This window comes from Triticum dicoccoides, chromosome 6A (assembly GCF_002162155.2).
Source record: "Triticum dicoccoides isolate Atlit2015 ecotype Zavitan chromosome 6A, WEW_v2.0, whole genome shotgun sequence".
Lineage (NCBI taxonomy): Eukaryota > Viridiplantae > Streptophyta > Magnoliopsida > Poales > Poaceae > Triticum > Triticum dicoccoides.
The window spans coordinates 397,360,369-397,369,554 of record NC_041390.1 but is presented as its reverse complement, the minus strand read 5'-3'; the positions used below and the strand labels follow the sequence as shown (position 1 = coordinate 397,369,554).

The 9,186-nt window shown below is 47.8% G+C and overlaps 1 long non-coding RNA gene across 1 annotated transcript in view; it reads left to right on the top strand.

Moving 5' to 3' along the window:
- Positions 1 to 6,556: 6,556 nt before the first annotated feature.
- LOC119317006 overlaps positions 6,557 to 9,186 on the top strand; it is a 9,023-nt gene continuing 6,393 nt past the window's right edge. Inside the window, exon 1 of the long non-coding RNA XR_005153452.1 lies at positions 6,557 to 7,753. This is a non-coding gene — a long non-coding RNA (uncharacterized LOC119317006). The remainder of the gene's footprint in view (positions 7,754 to 9,186) is intronic.

Below are 9,186 nucleotides of genomic sequence, written 5' to 3'. Positions count from 1 at the left end.
TATAGAGCCTCAATCATGCCTAGCTCTTAAGCAGACGTGACTGCATATGCTTCAAACCCATGCCTTTCGAAACAAAGGAGCTTGCCTTTTGCACGATCTCCTGTATAAAAATTAAACGAGCAGAAGGCGAGCAGGAGGTTCCCTAGCGCCGGAGGCGCCGTGTCATACCATGACGGACAACGCGCCACACGAACCAGCATGTTGCACGACCAACACACACTTCGACCTATGCCCCCCTTCAAGATGTTTATGAAAATTAAATGAGCCGAAGGCAAGCAGGACCACGATGGACAACGCGCCGCACGAACCAGCACGTAGCACGACCGAAAGACACTTCGACCAATGACCCCCCTTCAAGATGTTTATGAAAATTAAACGAGCCGAAGGCGAGCAGGAGGTTCCCTCGCGCCGGAGGCGCTGTTCTTCAATTTAGTAAAGTTATACAGCCGTGCCTCTGCTAGTGTACAACTGTGCCTATACATAATTCACACGATTGAACGATTCTGAAGACTGCCGTTTTGCATTAAAAAGTTGTTGTTTTTTCCTTACTTGAATGGTCACATTTGATAGTGTTGGTAGTCCCCGCCCGTAACTACCCTATAAATCTCCATTACCCGGAAATATAATGGGAACAAAAAGGGAAACGAAAAAGGGAAATAGGGAACCAACCGCGCGAACTAGTATTTTCTTTGTGTTATCGTGCGGAAAGGGAAAACAAAAAGTTCTGGTAGTTCAAGGGTCAAACTTCAAAATGCACGAAACCACAAACCGAAAAGGAAAAACCGGGAACCAACCGCGCCAGCTGGTTTTCCTTTGTGGGAGCGCTCCACGCGCGACCCTCGTCATGCGCGGAGTGCTTGCGAACCGTTCGTTACCAGCGCTCCGACTAGTTGCTCTCGTCACATTTTTTTGAGACAATCACGCGAAGCTTTATTATATCATCACCACATTTACAGGGACGGAGGGAAGATTCCTCGGATGACCTAGCCATACATGATGGCCCGGACCCAGTCGTAAAGCATGCTTCGCTAGATTGTGAGCCTCGAAATTCGAGCTCCTACTTTCATAAACTATATTACTAGAGATAAAAGCACTAACACCTAATTTAACCTCCTGGATGATTGCACCATAACTTGATCTACTTCCCTCCTTGATTTCATGCACCACATTCATGCAATCTGAGACTATATGAATCCTCTAACTGTTTAGATCTGTTGAGAGGGCAATGCCTTCCCTATCTGCCATGGCCTCCAACGTTGCTGGATCACTCACAGAGGGAATGACAACCAAAGAAGCCCCCTCAAAACTTCCATCCCTTCTTCGACTAATAGCAGTTACAGCCCCATATCTGCTAGTGCGACTAACAACGGCGTCAACATTGACCTTTGCATGGTTCTCTTGTGGTGACACCCATGCCCTGCCAATTGGAGGAGCCCTTGCTGTACCAAGCTTTGGATGTGTGTCCAGTTTCCGTAATTCTGCCAGGTAAGAATTTATAAAACCGTTAATTGCATGCGGACTTTGGAAGATACCTTCATGGAGAGCTTTTCGCGTGGCACTCCAGATTGCCCATAGAGACACTGTCAGCCGAATGAATTCATCCATATCAAGTTTTTCGCTCATACTGGAGATCTAGCTCCTTGCATTGTCATCCTGATTGACACTAATCTGCTCAAGAACAGAATCGGAAGACAGGGCCCATGTACACCGAGACATAGGGCAACTCAAGAGGGCAAGGCACCAACTATCGTGTGCTCCGCATAACATACACGCCAGTGAAGTGGCCATATTCCTGTGATGAAGTAGTTCTCGTGATGGTATGGAGTGCTGTGCTAAACGCCACATGAATAGCTTCAGCTTGGCCGGAACATGCAGCCTCTATAAATCATTCCAGCCTCCCTGGTTCATTATCGCATGTGATGTACTTTCTCTTTCTTCTAGTCATGCCTCCCTTTCCGTCTTGATCCTCACAATCATTCTGTACACTAAACGAATAGTGAATATACCTCGTCTTTCCTCGTTCCATGCCCAAAAATCTTGTACTCTTCTGTGACAAATAGGAATCTTGAGTATTGCTTCCGCATCAAAGGGCGTAAACACCGCCCGAATGACTCCTTCCCTCCAGCTTGATGTACTGCTGTCGATAAGCTCTGCCACTCGTACTGGAGGGTTTTGGATCAAAGACATGATCGGGCGCTTGACGTTGTCCCGTGGTAACCAGTTTTGCTCCCATATCATCGTTGATTCCCCATCTCCAATCCTTTTAATGATCCCCTGAGACAGAACGTCACGCCCGTCAAGTATGGCTCGCCAAATCTGAGAAGGGTGTGAGCCCAACTCAACTTCTAGTATATTTGATTCTGGGAAGTAAGCAGCTTTCAAAATTTGAGCACTTAATGATTCAGGTTCGGTTAGCACTCTCCACGCCTGCCTAGCCAGCAGCGCTAGATTGAAAATATCCATGTCTCGAAAACCCAAACCTCCCACATGTTTTGGCCGAACCATTACATCCCATGCTACCCAGCACGGCTTTCGTCTGCCTCTTTTACTTCCCCACCAAAACTGGCGTATGATAGAGGTAATTTTGTCACACAATCCTCTAGGCAATCTAAAGCATGACATGGAGTAAAATGGAATTACCTGTGCAACTGACTTGATTAAAACCTCCTTGCCACCAACTGACAGCAATTTCTCCATCCATCCTTTCACCTTGTCCCATACTCTGTCCACCAGGTATTTGAAAGTACCGTTTTTTGAGTGTCCTACCTCTGTAGGCATACCCAAATAGCGGTCTGTCAATGACTCATTCTGCACTTGCAAGATGTTTGTTATGCTATCTTGCAATGGTTGGTTGCATCCGTTACTAAAGAAAATTGTAGATTTCTCATGGTTTATTCTTTGGCCCGAAGCACCACAGTAAGATCCTAGTAGGTTTGACACCGTATTTGCTCTCTCCACACTAGTCTTGAAAAGCAGCAGGCTATCATCTGCAAAAACAAAGGTGATTAATGGGTGGCGTTGTAGGAGCCACCTTCACACCGACCAAATCTGATGACTGAGAACTGGATTTTAGGAGGCACGAAAGGCCCTCTGCTGCAATCAAGAAGAGATAGGGGAGATTGGGTCTCCCTGCCTGATTCCCCTTGTAGGCTTAAAACTGTCAAGTTTCTCTCCATTGAACAGAATTGAAAAGGAAACCGAAGACACCATACCCATTACGGTGTCAATCCATTGCTGCTCAAAACCCAATTTGCTCATGATGGCTTGCAGATAGGACGATTCCAATCTGTCATAAGCTTTCATCATATCCAACTTCATCGCACAAAAATTATTCCTTTTGGACTTGGTTCTCTTCATGAAGTGTAAACACTCATATGCACATATTATGTTATCCATGATTAACCTCCCAGGAACAAAGGCAGATTGCTCCCTTGAAATAATATCCGGTAGGATGAGCTTCAATCTGTTAGCCACCACTTTGGAGGCGATCTTATATAACACATTACACAAGCTTATGGGCCTGAATTGTGAAAAGAGAGAGGGGTTAGTAACCTTGGGAATCAGAACCAAAACTGTATCATTTATGCTCTCAGGGCTATCTTCCCCCTAACTATCCTGAGCACCACTCGAGTAACTTCCTCTCCACATATATCCCAATGGCGCTGGTAAAAATGAGCTGGAAAGCCATCAGGCCCAGGTGCCTTTGTGGGGAACATCTGAAACAACACTGTTTTGACTTCATCATTAGTATAAGGTGCACAAAGGTTAGCATTCATACCAGCTATTACCTTCCTCGGTACATGTTGTAGAACAGCCTCCATACCATGTACTCCCTCTGACCTGTATAGATCTTGATAAAACTCAAATGCCAAAGCTTTCAGTTCAGCCGGGTCCTCAACTAGCACCCCCAATGAATTCTGTAACGCTCTTATCATGTTCTTCTTCCGCCTTAGACTAGCCCGCAAATGGAAGAATCTCGTGTTTTTATCACCCACAGCTAGCCATTGAACTCTTGCCCTTTGCCTCCACATAATCTCCTCGCGGTGATATAGTTCAACGAGCTTCTCATTAATTTCGAGCTCTGCATGGTTCGGCCCCACCCTCGTGGGATCATCTCGCAGCCTTTTAAGCTCTTGTTGCGACGTTTTTATCTCTTTGCAAACACTCGCAAAAGTATCACGGCTCCAAGCCTCAAGATTCTTAGACATGGCAGCTAACTTCTGTCTCATGTCCTCGACAGACATGCATGGCGGGCCAGACCATCCACTACTGATCGTGTTCTTCAATTCCTCATCCGTCTCCAACATCATTTCATAGCGAAAACCCTGTTTCGCCGGTGTTCGGTGCGCTCCGTCCCATTGCAATAGGATCGGATTATGGTTAGATGTAGCCGCTTCCAAGTGATCCAAGTGAGCCAAAGGAAACATAGTAGTCCACTGTGCATTAGAGAGCGCTCTGTCCAACCTGCATCTGGTGAAAGAACCCCCTGCTACCTTCTTTTCGAAAGTCCAAAAGTGGCCTCTGTAGCCAATATCAAGCAACCCGCAAACATCTGTAGCTTCCCGAAAGGCTTGCATTTGAGCATTGCTACGTCTCCCAACTCCTTCGTGTTCCTCCAAGCAAAGAACTTCATTAAAGTCCCCAATGCATAGCCACGACAAGTCACTAGATGTACTGATGTTTTTCATAACCTCCCACGTTTGATGTCTAAGGTGAGTCTGAGCTTCACCATATACACATGTCATGCGCCACATCTCCTTTCCAGTCTCATCCACAGAGACATCTAGGTGATACACAGAGTAACCCAACACTTCAATCTTTATTTCTTCATTCCAAAACAGACCTATACCTCCACTTCTACCCTGGCTATCAATTGCATAAGCACAATCAAAGCCTAAAGTTCCTGATAAAGCTTCTACCCTACCTCTATCTATTTGAGTTTCAATGATACATAGGAGGGTAGGGGTAAACTTCTTCGCAAGATTGCGAATTTCATGAACCATCGTGACCTTACCCGCTCCACGACAATTCCACACCAAAGCACTCATTGTCCCTGGCGGCGTCCCTTGAGGGAGCCTGCCAAAGGTTTTTTTGGGATAGTGGCACCATATTTTCCTTCTGAAATCTTGTCGCGTTTTGGGTCTCTCTTCGGGGGAGGGCTCAAGGGAGTAGCACCGTGCGGTATGATTGCCATCTGAGCTAGCCGCCTCTCCATCCATGCCTCTAACGATCTCCTTTGGTGCACTCTCTGTCATGCTCGCCCTCTTTCTATTGCTTTCCTCCATAATCGCATCCCTCTGTGGTTCCTTAGCGCCACCATCCTCATCCGTATACTCGTCACCATAATGCTCATTGTCCCTCTATAGGTCTTTGCTCGACCGCCCAAACGGCCGCCACGGCGACCTCCCCTGCATCCTCTTCCTTCTCCGGGACCTTTCCCAGATCGCATGTACCAAGTAGCGCACAGGTCTTTGAAGACCAATGCAGAAGGAGGGTGTATACCATTGTCGTGCTCCTTGTATAGGTGCCCCAACATACCACACACGGCGCACCAGTCCGGCGGCCTCTCAAACTTAACTCTGTAGATTTGACGTTTGCCATCTCTAATCATCGACATGGCATTCTTCAGAGGTTTATAAACCTTGATGCGAACCCACACACGGTAGAAATTCCCCGTAAAGTCCCGAGACGGCTGTTCGATGTGCAGAACCTCACCCACTTTTGATGCGAGAGGGCCAACGAGATGTGCATATAGGTCCAGCAGATCATGTATCTGAACCCAGATATCGATATAGTCAAGCTTGATCAGCGGCGGTTTCGTCACTCCATCGTATGGCACCAGGATCACTGCATCTCCTCTAAAATTCCAAGGTCCGTCGTGCATGACCCTCTCCCAATCCCCCAAACATGAGAATTGCATCGTGTACAGATTATCCTCTAGAGGCCGGAACTTTGATTCCTGTGCGATGTCCCAAGCAGCTCTCATATTGCGATAGAACCAAGTTCTGCTGTAGGTTTTCTTGGTGTTCACCCTAACTAGGGCAACCCACCTCGCCGCCTCCTGTGGCGCCTCCTTCTCATCAAACACAACGTCATCCAGATCCTCCTCACGCAGCCCCAACTCCTTAATCATTGCTTCAACATCACTAACCGCAAATGATCCAGAGGCCCCGGTCGAATCCATGGAGAACACTAACCCGATATACAAGATCGGGCCTTTGGTGGAAACCCTAAAACCCCGTCGAAGCCAGGAACACAGACCAGGAGCGGGCAGCGATCCCAATGATCACCCCTTGATCGCTCCACGGACGTACTCTGGTTTGATCAGCGGGAGGGAAGTAAAGATCTCAACGGCGGCGGAGATCACCACCGAGAGGACCCAAACCCTAACTGGAGGGAAAAATAACAAATTTAGTTGCTAATCGGAAGTGGTAGGATAGTTGCTCTCGTCACATGGTGTGTCAAAACCGGTCTGCCAAACGAGGCCGAGCAAGCGATTTCGTCTACAAATCCCAATTGCCAAGGCCTAAGGGCCCAGGTCCACCTTGTGGTGAGCATAAAACCACTGAAAAGACGGCACGCACTCTGTTCTAGGGTTTCCATCGCCGCCGCTACCGCCACCATCCTGAGATGCCGACCGAGCTGAAGCGCGCTGCGGAGGATGGTGATGATTCCACTTCCACCTGTCTTCGCCGGAAAATTGTAGTTCCAGAAAAGCCGGTCTATCTGGTGGTGGAGCACAAGGCGGAGCCAGTGTACTCCATCCTCAGTGTTGGCACAATGGCGCCTAAGATCCCGCTGCACCTCAGCCAACGCGGCATGTCGCTCACTGCCATGGAGTCACCGTAGGGGTCCTGGATCGTTGGCGTGGGCGGGGACGAGCAGATTCACACCACCATCTTCGATGTCACGGCCTCCAAGGAGTGGCAGGGCCCGTGGCTCCATACCAATAAGATGGAGCCCATCCTGATTGCACACCGCGGCCAGCTCTACGTGCTCTCGAGCCGCCCCTCCGTGAAGAGAGGGGCGATGGGGCTCGACTACCTTCCCTAGTTCGAGCAGATTAAGACTTCGAGGACGGCCGCCCTAACCAAGCTGAGGTTTGCCTAGAACTCGAGCCGCCGCCCATCTTTTCGTGCCGCATCACCCCGCCTGAGTACATGAACCTGCCAGCTATACGTGTTGCCTCCTACGCCATGGTTGACTCCCATATTTTGCTCGCCATGCAACTGGACAATGTGACCAGCCCCGACAAGGTTGCCAGGAAATACAGGAAATACATGGGAACCTACGGGTACGACATGGAGAAGAAGGTGTGGGAGATGGTGCATGAGATGAATCTTCTTTACCTTGGCCAGGCGGTGCCCCTCGGCGACCAACTCTTTCTTGCCCGCTCCAAAGAGAGGGACGGCGCTTATGCAGTGTACTACATGCATGTCGGTCAGTCAACATCTGGGACCAGCGAGCTGTCCATTATTGAGGTTCCGCTGGTGGTGCCAAAGGCCCGACCTATTCTGGGGGAACTTCTCGTCCGTTTGGGAAGGGGCCGGTTCTCTTCTGTTCACTTTCGATCTGTCGATGCTGAACCAGAGTCCAAGTTCAGCAAACCAAGTGATGTACATGGCACCTACTCTATTGTGAAAGAAAATTTCGATGATGCTATAATAATGAAGCAGCAGTGGCAAGTTTAAAAAGTAGCTGATCGGTCATGTCCATTGGCTCATCCTTTCCCCGTGGTTGCTGCTTTCGCAATGTAAGTGCTACAGATCTTTCAGTTTTCTGCTTGTTCATCTAATTTCAGCTCTAGTTACACATACCTCTCGTTTTTATCTAACGATAACCCGCATGTATCCTCATCCCGTCACTGTTGGATTTTCATAATAAGATAAACTAAATGACCCATTATAGTAACACACTGCTTATTTTGCATAATCATATATGTGTTCTTACTCTCTTTAATTTGGTTATTAAAGATGCCTACAACTGTGTTCGGAGTACTAGTGGAGTTCATTATTGTGCCTTGAATGTGCTAGTAATCGTTTAGCTTGCCTTGTGAGGTAGGCTTTTCAGAAACTAGACCTATTTTTTGTAGGCAGCTTGTGTATGCAGTTTTTGTTTCTTTTGTCAGCCTGGGTAAATCTGAAACAGTATTGAAAAATCCTTGCGTATGTTGCCAGTTTCTTTATGTTGCTAATTGCTTGATTTTGTTTGTTAAGACTATATTTTCAAAAAGAAACATATGTCATTATGTGTATGGTGTTAATAGTATACTATGATGCATGCCACATTTTTTCATGGTGCATCTCAGATCACAATACTTAATCACAGAACTACCAATCCCTTTGTGTTCACTAATGTTGGGAGCTTGGGGTTAGTGTTTTTCTACAATTATGCAATTGAAAACTCCTTTCAAATACGAATTCGATTGTATACTTTTGTAACATACAAAATGTATATTATTTGGTGAAACAAGTGGTCAAAGTAAACCTTGAAATATGTTTTAGGCCTTATATATTATTAGAGTTATATTTATGGTGGCCTTTGGCCTTTTGCATTCTGGCCCGTGGCCTCCGCTGTATATGTATATATGATGGCTTTTGCCTCCTGATAATACTAAGTTGCATATTTTCTTGCATGGTATTAGAGCTTAGGTTAATTTTTTTAGCATGTGCAACTTGTGCTTGATCCTCCCCTCGCGCCGCTGTGTCTCCTTGCCTGTCGCAGCTCCCTCATCTCGGTTGCTGTCGTTCCTTCAATCCTAGATCGCTGTTGTCTCCTCTCAAGATCCGCCCATACTCTCCACAGCCCACCCTCGCCCCGTCCGGCTCCTTTCACCATCTGGTTTGCCTCACCCAGGATGCCTCCGCTTTTAGCCCATCCGACGCTTCTCCTTGGGCGCAAAGGCATCCGCCGCTGCCATCGCGGATCCCTGTTTCTCTTCGTCGCCCGCCGCCGTTTGCCTTCGGCCCCACTGCCTTCGTCGTTGATCCATGTCTTCTGATGCTAGCCATTGCTGATCTTCTCGCTGGCCGCCCCTGATCAGCTCCGCCATTTTGCTGAGACATGATCTTGTTCTTGTGCGCTGCATAACCACAAGGCCGTGGGTTCGTGCCATGTCGCCTCGTTTCATCTGGCCTTCCGTGAAACAGACCGCCTTGGGCCTTGGCTGATTTGAGTTGGCCCGCC